This window comes from Mercenaria mercenaria, chromosome 8 (genome assembly GCF_021730395.1).
Source record: "Mercenaria mercenaria strain notata chromosome 8, MADL_Memer_1, whole genome shotgun sequence".
In the NCBI taxonomy this organism is placed as follows: domain Eukaryota; kingdom Metazoa; phylum Mollusca; class Bivalvia; order Venerida; family Veneridae; genus Mercenaria; species Mercenaria mercenaria.
In genome coordinates, this window is record NC_069368.1 from 76039306 (window position 1) to 76054285 (window position 14980).

The 14980-nt window shown below is 37.1% G+C and overlaps 1 long non-coding RNA gene across 1 annotated transcript in view; it reads left to right on the plus strand.

The window, feature by feature from the left end:
• Window positions 1-14616, plus strand: part of LOC123565602 (uncharacterized) — a 31291-nt gene extending 16675 nt beyond the window's left edge. Inside the window, exon 2 of the long non-coding RNA XR_006689140.2 lies at window positions 14174-14616. This is a non-coding gene — a long non-coding RNA (uncharacterized LOC123565602). The remainder of the gene's footprint in view (window positions 1-14173) is intronic.
• Window positions 14617-14980: the final 364 nt, after the last annotated feature.

Below are 14980 nucleotides of genomic sequence, written 5' to 3' on the forward strand. Positions count from 1 at the left end.
TGACTGTGCGTCCATTGCGGATCTCGTTTCTTTAGATTTTTTGTTGCTATTGTGTGTTTGTTTAATTTGTAATTTATGCAACATTTTGTTTACTTTTACACTTTGATTAATCTGACCTATTAGATACTGGCATGTAGTAATTTATCAGACTGAAATGAAATGAATGTTATAATTACGTCATGAGTTGGACTAATATGGAATGGTTTCTTAACGTTGTAATGGAAAGAATCGCGTGACGTCCATGGCGTCCACGCGCACGTTGCGACAAAAAGTTGACGTTATTTTCGCGGAAAATATTAATGCGCGTCAGTTTGATTTGTTAATTGCGTTTTCGAAGAATTTTTTACCGTATTTTTTCCTGTCTTTCGTGACAGAACGATAATTTAGATATAAATTAATCATTTGATAGTGGATATGTAATAAAAAGGTTATCATCTTTGTATGTGGATATATGCACTCGTTCTTTCGCAGACAATATTGCGCTCCTAAGTTGCGCAATATTACCGCTGCAGAACTCGTGCATATATCCACATACAAAGTTGATAACCTATTATGATCATATCAAAGTGATAATGACACTCTGTATGACTCTGTATAACGCCAAACTCTCAGAGAGCACAATATGATTTTAATATACTATTTTATAAGTAAAGCATCTGCGGATCCAGGAATTTTGGTTAGAGGGACACCAACATTAAAGAGGGGGTCACCCATTTCAGGGAGGTGAGGAGGGAGGGGTAGGGTAGAGTCACACCGAGTTTCAAGACCTACTTTCTTTGTAAAATGTAAGAAACAAAGGGGGAATTAACCCACAATGTCCCTCTGCAAGGCTCTGGTTTCGTGCATTTAAAGAATGGAGTTATCCCATACGGCTAACATTAAACGTCTCTTATCATGATATCATTTATTTGAAATTGTCTGATACTTCAAAAGAATTTCCGTCTTACTAGTACCATTTTATGTTTATGATTAAAACGCAATTGTCGTATTAAGTGTCCGACAGAAACAGATTGATTTTATTTGGATGTGAAAATAAAATGTTCCACCAAATGATAATCGCGCGTAATTATTTATTTTTCAAGTAAAATGACTGTCATGCCATGTGCCTCCATCCAGATTTCAGTCTTTGGTGCCGAGTATGTGGACAGAGTAGATGTAAAAAGAATGAAGTTTCGACTTTCGTGATATCACATCTTCGGACGTTCAAAACTTCACTTCATACAACAAAAAGGCCCATCTGGTATAATCGATACCGCCTGGGGACACAAATATGCCGTAGAAGTTAAAGTTTGAACAAAATCTCAAAGTTCCTCAAAATCAGTTGATAACTTCATACTTCCAGGTTTAATTCAATGTATTTAGTTAAAATCATTAGCCATACAAAACTTCATTATTCTTATACCTATTGATAGTGTTTCGCATCAAATTTAGTCTAATTATATATATGGATGACCAAATAACTTAATAAGCAGAAATCCTGAAACTAAGCTTTTTATTTCGCATAGTAATAAAGGGAAGTCTTAGGCTTACGTGATATTACATGGAAAACTTTAGTAGCAACGTGTGATATAAATGAAATACACGCATATCGGTGACGTTTTACCAAAATATATGAGAGACGTTGAAGGATAAGGCGAAGTTTGAAATCTCAAACTCTCTATTGTCTGGCAGAGATACTTATCGTTTAAAATTCAATGTACTTCTCTACTTCTTTTCTTCTATCGTTTTGGCACTTATCAAAATTTCTGTAATTCGGTCTTAGTTTGTATCATAATAAGTGTTTGGACTTTTGGTCGAACATAAGACCAATAAACAAAACGCAGCAGAGTATTGTCTTAGCATTACATTGTCATCATAACATGTCAATAGAAATAACATCAGTCAGTACTTCAGTCATTAAATCTCATTCTCACACTAGATCCTACTTTTGTCATGCGAAAGACAAAAGGTCCTTTGCTTTAATCTTATCGACACAGTCTTTACAAAAGGCACAAGTGTGTGTTCCGTTTGAGCGTACTAACAGATTATACACAACAGCAGTACATTCCTTAATTCCTCCTTAGATTTTCAACTTCTATCTAATGAAAGTGTAAACGCTCATTTTCCCTTTTCTCCCAGTCTATTTCGGGCAATATATGACACGAAGTGCAAGTGCTGGTGAAGGCGGTTTCCTTAACTTGTCGTTTAAATCTATATGAGACACTACATGTGATTTGAACAAACGTCAAAACTTGTTCAGTTGAGACGCTTTCTGCCTGTTCGTTCTTTTTACAATAAGAGATGATGATGTACTTGCTTGACTATAAGACACTACATGTAATTTGAACGGATGTCCAATCTTGTTCAGTTGAGACACTTCATGCCTGTTCGTTCATTTTACAGGTGATATGAACAAACATCTGACCTTGTTTAATTGAGACACTTCATGCATTTTCGTTCTAAGATGATTTGATAGCTTGACTGAAATATATGAGTCATTAAAAGTGCTTTGAACGAAAGTTCGACCTTGTACAATTGAGAAACTTTCTGCTAAGATGAAGAGCTTGCTTGACTGAGATATAGGAGTACTAAATGTGATCTGAACGAACGTCCGATCTTGTACAAATGAGACACTTCATCCTAAGATGATCTTGCTCTCTCGTTTTAGATATATGAGACACTACATATGCTTTGAATGAACATCCGATCAATCTTGTTCAATAGTGACATGAAGAAACTTCATGCTTAGATGATTTGCTTGCTTGACTGAGATATATGTGACACTACAGGTGCTTGGAACAAACGTCCGATCTATCTTGTTCAATGGTGTCATTGAGACATTTCATGTCTGTTCGTTCTTTTTACAATTAAAGATGGTGTGCTTGCTTGATTATGAGACACTACAAGTGATTTGAACCAACACAATTGAGACACTTCACGCCTTTTCGTTCGAAGATGATGTGCTTGCTTGATTGAGATATATGAGTCACTAAATATGATTTGAACGAACTTTCGATCTTGTACAATTGAGAGACTTCATGCTAAGATGATGTGCATGCTTGACTGAGATAAATGAGACACTACATGTGCTTTGAATGAACGTTCGATCTATCTTGTTCAACTGAGACACTTCATGCCTGTTCGTTCTCATTACAATTAGAGAAGATTGTGTGCTTGCTTGATTAAGATATATGAGACACTACATGCGCTGTGAATGAACGTCCGATCTATCATGTTCAATGCTAAGATGATGTGCTTGCTTGACTGATATATATTATACATTTCATGTGATTTGAACGAACGTCCGGTCTTGTTTATTTGAGACACATGATGGCTGTTCGTTTTTTCTTTTTTACAATTAGAGAAGATGACTGCCTTCGCAAGGCTATGGTCCGAAAAATGCGACCTGCTTGACTTGTCGTGTTCTATATGCGACACTAGACGTGATTTAAACGAACGTCAGACCTTGTTCAATGCTATAATTTAGGCACTTCATGCCTGTTCGATCTTTGTACAGAAGTGAAAGGGATCGCCCTTTTTCATTCTTGTCACCAAGAAGGGCTCTTTACAATAAGAGAAGATGATTTGCTTTCTTATTCTTACTTGTCTTTTAGAGAAATATACCAGTTTAGATTTATAAGCCGGTTATTTCTTAACCGTATAAAATTGTGACAGATCATCATCACATATCTTTAAGGAAAATAAGACCAACTTATCCCATTAGACAAATCGATCTCGAACAACTTCTTCTAGGACATACCCAAGGACCAGACACACAGAACCGATATCATTTTGGATGCCTCCTAACATTGTTTATAAATTAGTCTCTGGTGCAAGACCGTGTGTTGGCGATGGGGCGGACGAGTTCGAACTTCAAAACTGTATCCATTGTTCTACATATATAATCAAATGTAGTGTTGGACGTCTTGTAGTCCAAAAGTAAGATGCGGACACATGACGAAAGTATCCAATATGTAGTGTATTACTTAAAGGTCGTATCAAAGTATGTCAGTCCTAGAGACATGCACACAAAATGATTTTGGTTTTAATTCTTTATTGATTGACTGATTAAACAAATCAGAACCTAGATTGGGCTGAAATAGTCTTCCAGGTAGTCCTTTAGAAGATCTGGTAGTAGTAGATTGTCGATATCAGATGATTTATCAGGATACAAGAACGTATTTATTCTTACACTGATGATAGTCCGCATAGGGTGTAACAGTTTGTTCAAAAAGTGTAGATATCATAACCCTTGAAAACATACAGTCGAATACATGGTGGATAAACACATTGAACTTTGCTGTATGTTATTTTAAGATTAATGTGTACTTGAAGTGATCGCATGTATCTCCAGCCCTGAATATGACAAAGGATCCATTAATCGAGGCAGATAATAGAGAGTTTGAGATTTCAAACTTCGCCTTCCCCTTCAACGTCTCTCGTATACATTTTGGGTAAAACGTCACCGATATGCGTGTATTTTATTTATATCACACGTTGCTACTAAAGTTTTCCATGTAATATAACGTAAGCCTAAGACTTCTCTTTATTACTATGCGAAATAAAAAGCTTAGTATTAGGATTTCTGCTTATTAAGTTATTTGATTATCCATATATATAATTAGACTAAATTTGATTCGAAACACTATCAATAGGTATAAGAATAATGAAGTTTTGTATGGCTAATGATTTTAACTAAATACATTGAATTGAACCTGGAAGTATGAAGTTATCAACTGATTTTGAGAAACTTTGAGATTTTGTTCAAACTTTAACTTCTACGGCATATTTGTGACCCCAGGCGGTATCGATTTTACCAATTGGGCCTTTTTGTCGTATGAAGTGAAGTTTTGAACGTCCAAAGATGTGATATCACGAAAGTCGAAACTTCATTTTTACATCTACTCTGTCCATATACTCGGCATTAAGGACTGAAATCTGGATGGAGGCACATGGCATGACAGTCATTTTACTTGAAAATAAATAATTATGCGCGATTATCATTTGGTGGAACATTTTATTTTCACATTCAAATAAAATCAATTTGTTTCTGTCGGACACTTAATACGACAATTGCGTTTTAATTATAAACATTAAAAAGGTATTAGGAAGACGGAAAATTCTTCTGAAGTATCAGACAATTTCAGATCTATGATATCATGATGAGAGACGTTTCCTGTTAGCCGTATGGGATAACTCCATTCTTTAAATGCACGGAACCAGAGCCTGGCAGAGGGACATTGTGTGTTAATTCCCTCTTTGATTCTTACATTTTACAAAGAAAGTCGGTCTTGAAACCCGGTGTGACCCTACCCTACCCCTACCCAACTTCCCCCCTCCCCCAACCCCCCCCCCCCCGCCCCCCCCCGAAATGGGTGACCCCCTCTTTAATGTTGGTGTCCCTTTAACCAAAATTCCTGGATCCGCAGATGCTTTACTTATAAAATAGTATATTAAAATCATATTGTGCTGTCTGAGAGTTTGGCATTATACAGAGTCATACAGAGTGTCATTATCACGTTGATATGATCATTATAGGTTATTAACTTTGTATGTGGGTATATGCACGAGTTCTGCAGCGGTAATATTGCGCGACTTTAGGAGCGCAAAATTGTCCGCGAAAGAACGAGTTTTGGTGTTCGCCTTTTATTACATATCCACTATCAAATGATTAATTTATATCTAAATTATCGTTCTGTCACGAAAGACGGGAAAAAATACGGAAAAAAAAATCTCCAAAACGCAATAAACAATTCAAATTGATGCGCATTAATATTTTCCGCGAAAATGACGTCAACTTGTTGTCGCAACGTGCGCGTGGACGCCATGGACGTCACGCGATTCTTTCCATTACAACGTTAAGAAAACATTCCACGTCCTATATAAGTCCAACTCATGACGTAATTATATCTTTAATTTCATTTCAGTCTGATAAATTACTACGTTCCAGTATCTAATAGGTCAGATTAATCAAAGTGTAAAAAATAAACAAAATGTTGCATAAATTACAAATTAAACAAACACACAACAGCAACAAAAATCTAAAGAAAATGTCCAGTTCCTTCATCATAATTTTCTTCTTTCACGAGCAGAAAGTTAGCTCCGTTTTCGTCAACGACGTTGAATTTTATCTCCAATTTTTTGATTCCCTCATCTTCTGAGCAAGTCAGAGAGTATTCCTTCAATGCATATACAACATAATCGACTCAGATGTGTCCATCTTTGTGTTCTGAAATCAAATGATCAGTATATGCTTGAAGTAAAATAATCAACGTACAAGTTCATATAATGCGAACCAATCCTCTATAATATCAATAGACAACAGATACTCATGTTTGAACGTAGGCGTGTGAGTCTATTTGTAAAAACGGGGTGCTGTACACATACGCCTCTACTGTAGTCGTTCCCATTCCGTTTTCCCGTTATTTTTTAAACTAGACTATACTTTATATATATAATCGTGTCTCGAAAATGGGAAAAAGGGACGGGAACACGAGGCGAGAATACAGTAAAAGAGAGGTATTTGTGCATGGAGTCCCGTTTGGATATTTCGGTAACATAGTAGCATTTAGCAGATGTGTAGTGGTCACGTATACACGTTCCTCATTGGTTTGTATGACTTATGTCATTTTATATTTGTTTGACAAAATTCCAATCAAGACGGGTATATAAGAGCACTCCGCACGTGTCCTTTACATAACATTCGAACATGGCAAACCAGGAAAGGTCTTTGAAGAAACGCCACTTTCTCGTTCAGCTGAGCGAGGAGCAAAGGGCAAAACTTTCTCAGCTTGAATTCCTCCCATTCGAGAGCGGAGTTTTGGTTATGGACAAACTTTTGATTACCGGGAGAACAACGTTTACGCTTCACAAAGGAATGCAGAATCTTCAAAAGAAACTGAAACTGTCTACTCAACCCGTTCGATTGCTGACCGATTATCCGTTACCTACATCATTTTACAAAACACTGACTAAATCTATGATTGACAATGACATGTTGTAAAGCTGTATGGAATGATGACAAGAGAGACGCTCAAATATTAAACGAGAGAACTCTTCAAGACCAAACGAAACAAAATCACAGTGACTAAATTGAATGATAAGGGTGCACTTGCGTGTTTCCGCGATGGAGACATTCCAGCAAGTCAATTTGTTGCCTCGAAAGCCGCGCTCGAAATGCTAAATGACATGGTAAGTAGCACGGAGAGATCGTAACTTGACTTGCCTCGCGGTCATTCGATAACATTTCATGTCGATGAAACGGGAAAAATGATTAAAATCGTGTTTTTCAAGGCTGATGAAAAACCAACGAAAATGACACAGATGGAGGAAAAACTCGAAAATCCTTTACGTCCTGTATATATGCAACACGGAACACAACATTGAAAATAGAATGAGACAGGTCATCTTTATAAAGAAGAAACACAATAACCTTTATTCTGTTAGGCCAGGCTATGGCAAGAGTTTCTTCAAAACAACGGTGACAGAGGGTTTTAATGCTTGACAAGTCACGGATTTGAAAAAACTTTTCCGATGTGAATTCCAATGCGCACTTTTTGCTCTTGGACGAATTTGAGCATTCTACACACATATCATTTGCCCAGTTGAGGCAATTTACGAGTGGAATTGCATCTGCATTTGCTGGGGACAAGAAGACATTTGGAAAGTCGTTCAGTGGTGTTGCTTAGAAGTCTCTACGATCTAAAAACGAAAAGACGCTCAATGCAATGGTATATCTCGAAACTGTTATTCGACCGTTTTCACATCATTCCGTTGGACGATGAACGAGTATCAAAAGTTTTACACGTAGCATTATGTATGTCGATAGATGCGCAATTGTATGAACACGATGAGACCGCAGATGTAAACGACTTGAGGTGGGAGATTCCACACCTGTATAAAAATTTGATGATATTCTCAAATCCAAGTTGCACATAACTTAACAGATGACGAAAGAAAGAAGAAAAAGGATAGGTACTTCAACAAGTTCGTCGTATATTACTCCTGGCAATCAAAACACGTGATGAGTGAGTCAACTAATGAAAAAATTCGCGTTCAAGCCCAATGAAGACAGACTCCAATATTTCCGATAACATGGACTTTGAGTTAGAAACATCGAAAGAGATCTGCACAGTTCTGCAATATGAACATAACTCGAAGTGACTCGACAGAGACAGCATTCTGAGTATGTGGAAATATCATATGGGATGTAACCGTTCTACTGTTGTTTGTTTCAAGTTGTAATGTTGAACGTAGCATACATACATGTTTGGTCTGACTTTCAAAGCGGGGCGCCGTACTCTATCTTACTGTGTTCCTGTCTCGTTCTCCCGACCTATTTTCCCGTTTTTCGAGACACGACTATATATATATAAAACATGATGTTGAAATCTTGTCCTTCTCCTACTATGAAGCATTTTACCTCTAGGCATCTGTGAAATTGCTCTGAATGCAAAAGGTCATATTTGAAATTTTCTCTTGCTACTATGCTTTTTCTCCCTATTCGTATCAGTTGAAAAACAACATTATGCTAAAATGATGTTGAACTTTTCTCCTAATGCGTTGAACATTGTGTCTTACTGTTGAGCTAAGTTGAAGTAACGAATCCATGTTTGGTCTGGTAGCAATTTGTCCAATGTGGGAGAAAATTCTCCTAATGCAACATGATAATAGTATGTTTAGCCAGTATAAGGAACATCAAAGCATTGCTATCCTTGTATGCATGGACAAATTTGCAAACATTTCTGGAATTTGAAAACGTACTTTGCAATCTAAAAAAAACAAAGAAAAATATCAAACAGGGAATGCCACGCACCAAAAATGTAGCCTCCTCAAAACGAAACCCCCAGCACGCAGACGCGTGCACCACACACACACACACACACACACACCCAAAGCCAACACATAAGGACAAAACGAACAACACACACGCACACAAAGCCAACACATAAGACGAAACGAACAAACAAAGGAACACCGTGGGGCACCGCCTTGGAACGGTCAGTGGCAAAAACACCACTGGGGAGCTTAAACCGGTTTATGGTGCACCTAACCTCACTCTTACCCCCACCATGTTCCAAAGACATGGGACAGTGTAAATAAAAGTAATCCCCTCCAGGTGAATCTCTTACACACGTAATGAAAACAAAAAGGCATGGCATGTAAAACACAAAAATGCTCGTGTATAATTATACAAAAAACAAACCTTAAAAACCAAAAACTTATGTACTCAATGCCTTTTCAGAAGACAGAGCAACAAGAGAAACACCGTTAAGGGCCCGACGAAACAGGCCAGAAGACAAATATCAAAACAGTTCAGTCCTGGTAAGATTTAAAAACTGCTTATCATAGAGTCATCCCCCTCTTCCGTCAGACGCAATAAAAGAGGGAAGCGTAGTGTCCAACTGTAAACGGGTTGAACACTAAACATGCGGTATGTCTCAAAACAGTTGGGTCTTAATTGTTACTTGTTAAGACAAATTGTGCACAACTTATTTTGCTGTTGAAAGTATTTCTCTCTCCACAGGACTTGGTCACTTTTATCATTGGTGGTTGAGTACGGCAAGGGGCGTTTTCGTATCCTTACTTGTTTAGTTTTATTTAGAAAAACGACTCTTGGCTTGCTCTAACTGCTAAATGATAAGGTAAATGACATCAAAATTTCAGAACTTTGGCAAACACAAGCTCTTACTTGTATTTGAAAGATCAAAGTTTAAAATTCAATGTTTATTTGGCATGTAACATCTGTACACAACACGATTCAACCCTTTCTCTCTTCTCTTACTCTCTTCAAAAAACCAAAATTACTAATTCTTATGGACTGAATGGCAACCGATATTGCTGTGGTCGGGCTGAAGTTTAGGGAAAAAGGACAGCTAGAAGTATAGAGGTGTCGTAATGGAAAAGTAGGAATATCCCCGTTTAGTGACAGGGTGTTGTCTTTCTTTGTCCGCTATTGATTACTAAACAGGGTATGCAAACCAGCTCTGTATACCAACAAGTGCTTACTTACGACTAGCATGTAGCTTCATCTGAGTAAAAAAAACCAAAACGCCCGACTCTGGTGTAAGTGACATTGAAATTGAAGACTGGCAAACACATTTTGTTTTATTTTCATCAAAACCAAAAACGTTAACGGACCGAACCGCAACCGATATTTCATTTCAACTTTCATAGATCGGCGCGGTTAGACTGTCAATGTTGGCTAACGCCCGACTCTGCATTTGGTGGAGTACGAAACCGGTATGGGGAATTAATTCACCCGTCATCGCGATGATTGTCTACAAGATCTAACATGACAAAACCATGTTCGTAGGAAAAACAATGCTTCTCCATGATGTTTGCTATACCTTCGAACAGCCTTGTCACCCAAGCATTGCGGCAGGTATCGGGTATTGGCATGAAAATCTGAAAGTGACAATGTCAATGGAAAGTGAGTTTGGCTTCTACTTCTACTCTATGTCTCTTCTATCATTTAGCACACTATCCCAAATTTCTTCTGGTGCGACCATGAGGCCCTGTGATTTAGAGTTTCTATGAAAACACATTTGGATTCTCAGATGCCAGTGGTCTCGAAACATGTCAGTTAAAAGTATGGACAAACGCAGAGTCGAAGAAATTTGGTACAGCTCATTTGTGACTTGCATCTCTCTTGTCTCATAAATTGCAGTTAATTTTTTGGAACAGATACTACAAAGTCAAAGAAATACGTCGGCTCTTACTTCTAACCGATGTCTCTCTAGCTTACTATTTTATTGAAATACGAAATGTCACTTCATGCTGGTAATTTTAACACGATATTCTTACACACCGAATGGCATAGATGCTGACCTAAGCCAACCATTTCATTATAGATTCGATTTAATGTCTGTAAAGCCCTTTCATTTTTATTGAATAATATTTACATCAGGTTTGGGAATGCAGTTTTCAGACAAGTAATTGGTATTCCCATGGGAACAAATTGTGCACCCCTTGTCGCAGATTTGTTTTGATATTGTTATGAAAGAGACTTAATGTTGAGCCTTTCTCCAGGTACGCAGGCAGATATTATAACTGATTTTAATAATACATCACGCTATCCGGATATAGGTACTATTTATCCTAGGGAGCTTCAGTTAATTAAAACCAATAATTCGGATACTGATGCTTCATTTGTAGATTTACATCACTCTTTTTATGACAATATTATACATATCAAAATTGATGAGAAGAGGGATGATTCTAATTTCAGTATTGTTAATTTTCCCAATTTGGATGGGGAATACCTCAGGCTACATCATATGGGGTATATTTTTCTCAATTAATTCGGTTTGCTGGAGAGTGTGGTCCTGTCAAGAATTTCAATGAATGCAATAAATATATTACAAATAAACTTCTTCAGGAAAGCTACCTTTATTACAAATTCGGTAAATATTTTGCTAAATTTTACTATCGTAATTCTGATTTAGTTTTGAAACTCAATAGTAATTTAAAGACACTTCTGCGAGAAGGTATCTAAACCCGTTTTTTATGGGGATGTGGTTTACAAACCTCGTAAGATCTTGGGTCATGGTAATTTTCAACAGTTTTTTTACTGTATTTGGTAAAATTATAAAACGTTTTGAAAAAAGAGGTTACGACATAATTGTTTTGAGACAACATGTTTAGTGTTCAACCCGTTTACAGTTGGACACTACGCTTCCCTCTTTAATTGTGTCTGACGGAAGAGGGGAGTGGGGGGACTCTATGATAAGCAGTTCTTAAATCCTACCAGACCTGAACTGTTTTTATATCTGGTCGGTTTCGTCGGGACCATAAGGGTGTTTCTTTTGTTGCTCTGTGTTCTGAAAAGATATTGAGAACATACATTTTTGCTTCTTAATATTTGCTTTATATTTATATATATACATATATACACGAGCATTGTTGTGTTTTACATGCCATGCCTTTTTGTTTTCATTACGTGTGTTAGAGATTCACCTGGCGGGGATTACTTTTATTTACACTGTCCCGTATCTTTGGAACATGGTGGGGGTAAGAGTGAGGTTGGGGCGCACCATAAACAGGTTTAATATCCCCAGTGGTGTTTTTGTCAATGACCATTCCAAGGCGCTGCCCCACTGTGTTCCTTTGTGTGTTCTTTTTATCCTGTGTGCGAGTGTGTGTGTGTGTTTATGAGTGATGTGCGCGTCTGCGTGCTGTTGTTTTTATTGTGGAGGCTGCGTTTTTGTTACGTGGCATTCCAGTTTGATATTTGTCTTTGTATTTTAGTTGTAAAGCAAAAGCAATGCTCACTTTTGAAAGTTTTCGTGTACAAGGTTCGTCATCTATTCTTGACGAAACAGCGATTATGTACCAACGAGGTCTATGGTTTAAGCATACAAATTCTATCATGAACTGATAATTGCAATTGGTTTTTCATACTGCTATTTTCACTAGTTATTGAAGAGTAAAATCGTGGTGTTTGTTTGCTAAATGCTCGTATACTCTTAATGGAAGTGGATAAACACATTTGTGTTTCGAGCCGATGGTCAATTGACAACTCTTGTGTCAAATTCATGAGTCACCAGGTTGAGTTCTCCAATGTATCACGTTGTAAACTCAAAGCCATTCAGCTATGTTCTAGTGTTCAAACCCTGGTTGTTTTTTTGTTTACGCTAGTGTAGAAGAAGGATACTGAAGTATTGATTTGCCGTATTGAATTGCCTATTAGCAATGTATTGTTCAGTCTTAGTTTGTATCATATTAATAAGTGTTTGGACTTGAGGCCGAACATAAGACCAATAAACAAAAAAAAAGCAGAGTATTGTGTTAGCATTGCATTGTCATCAAAATATGTCAATAGAAATAACATTAGTCAGTACTGTAGTCAGTAAGTCTCATTTTCACACTACATCGTGCCCTTTGTTTTAATCTTATCGACACAGTCTTTACAAAAGTTGTGTCCACAAGGCGCAATTCTGTGTTTCTTTGAGCAGATTAACAGATTACACACAACAGCAGTACATTCCTTGCTCCCTTTTTAGATTTAAAAATTATCTCTAATGAAAAACTAAAAGCTCATTTTCCATTTTCTTCCAGTCTTTTCGGGCAAAGTATGACACGAAGTGCCATTGCTGGAAAAGGCGGTTTGCTTGCCTTGTCGTTTAAATCTATATGAGACGCTACATGTGATTTGATCGAACGTCAAATCTTGTTCAATTGAGACACTTCATGCCTGTTCGTTCTAAGATGATGTGATTGCTTGACTGAGATATATGAGTCATTAAATGAGCTTTGAACGAAAATCCGATCTTGTACAATTGACAAACTTCCTGCTAAAATGAAGTGCTTGCTTGACTGAGATATATTAGACACTTGATGAAGGTTGAATGGAAGCTTGATCTTGTGCAATGGTGTCATTGAGACATTTCATGCCTGTTTGAACTTTTTATTATTATAGAAGATTAAAGCCTTCCTTGAGTATAAGATACTACACGTGATTTGAAAGAACGTCCTATCTTGTTCATTTGAGACAGTCCATGCCAGTTCGTTCCTTTTACAATTAGAGACTCAGTATATAGTACTTAAACTGTTCTGTCCAGATATATAAACATGCAACAGCAACTGCCTGAATTTCCTATCCTGTCTACTCAATATCGATTATGTAGACGATGTGGAGACAATTCTCGGTTAGGAGGATTGTAGAACAGTTTGTCTGACCTAGGTTTAAGATGTGGAGAAGACATATAGCAGGCCATTGGTCAGTTTATCAGTGAGGACGATATCATATGTAGATTGCATGAGAGAGATTTACTTGACTGAGATATATCCGTCACTAAATGTGATTTAAACGACCGTGCGATCTTGTACAATTGAGACACTTCATGCCTGTTCATTCTAAGATGATGTGCTTGATTGACTGAGATATATGAGTCAATAAATGTGATTTGAACGATCGTGCAATCTTGAACAATTGAGACACTTCATGCTAAGATGATGTGCTTCCTTGACTGAGATATATGAGACACTACATGTGCTTTGAATGAACGTCCGATCTATCTTGTTCAATTTGATTTATTTGAAAAGAACGTCTGATCTTGTTCAATTGAGACACTTTATGCCTGTTCGTTCCTTTTACATAAGAGAAGAGGATCGCCCTTTCTAATTCTGGTCACTAAGAAGGGCTCTTTTCAATAAGAGAAGATGATTTGCTTGCTTGACTTTTCTTTTACAGATATATGCTAGTTTAGAGAGATAAACCAGTTAGTGTTTAGCCGTATGAAATTGTGACAGATCATCATCACATATATTTAAGGAAAATAAGACCGCCTATCCATTTAGACAAAATTGATCTCGAACAACTTCTCCTAGTGCATACTCAAGGACCAGACACACAAAGAGCCGATATCATTTTGGATGCCTCCTAACATTATTTATAAATTAGACAATGGTGCAAGACCGTGTGTTGTCGATGGGGCGGTAGAGTTCGAACTTCAAACCTGTATCCGTTGTTCTACATAGTTGTGTATCACATCAAATGTAGTGTTTGGACGTCTTGTAGTCCAAACGTAAGATGTGGACACATAACGAACGTGCCCAATATGTAGTGTATTAGTGAAAGTTCGTATCAAAGAATGTCGGTCCTAGACATGTCAAATAAACACATGCATAAAAATTGATTTTAGTTTAATTCTTTATTGATTGACTGATCAGACAAATCATAACCTAGATTGGGCTGAAATAGTCCTCCAGGTAATCCTTTAGAAGAACTGGTAGTAATAGCTTGTCGATATCAGATGATTTGTCAGGATACAATGTCTTGTTTATTGTTACTCTGATGATAATCCGCTTAAGGTGTAACATTTTGTTAAAAAAGTGTAGATATCATAACCATTGAAAATATACAGTTCAAAGCATGGTAAATAAACACATTGAACTTTGTTGTAGGTAATCTTAAGATTACTGTGTACTTGAAGTGATCACTTTTATCTCCAACCCTGAACATGACAAAGGATCCAATAGTCGAGGCAGATAGTATTTA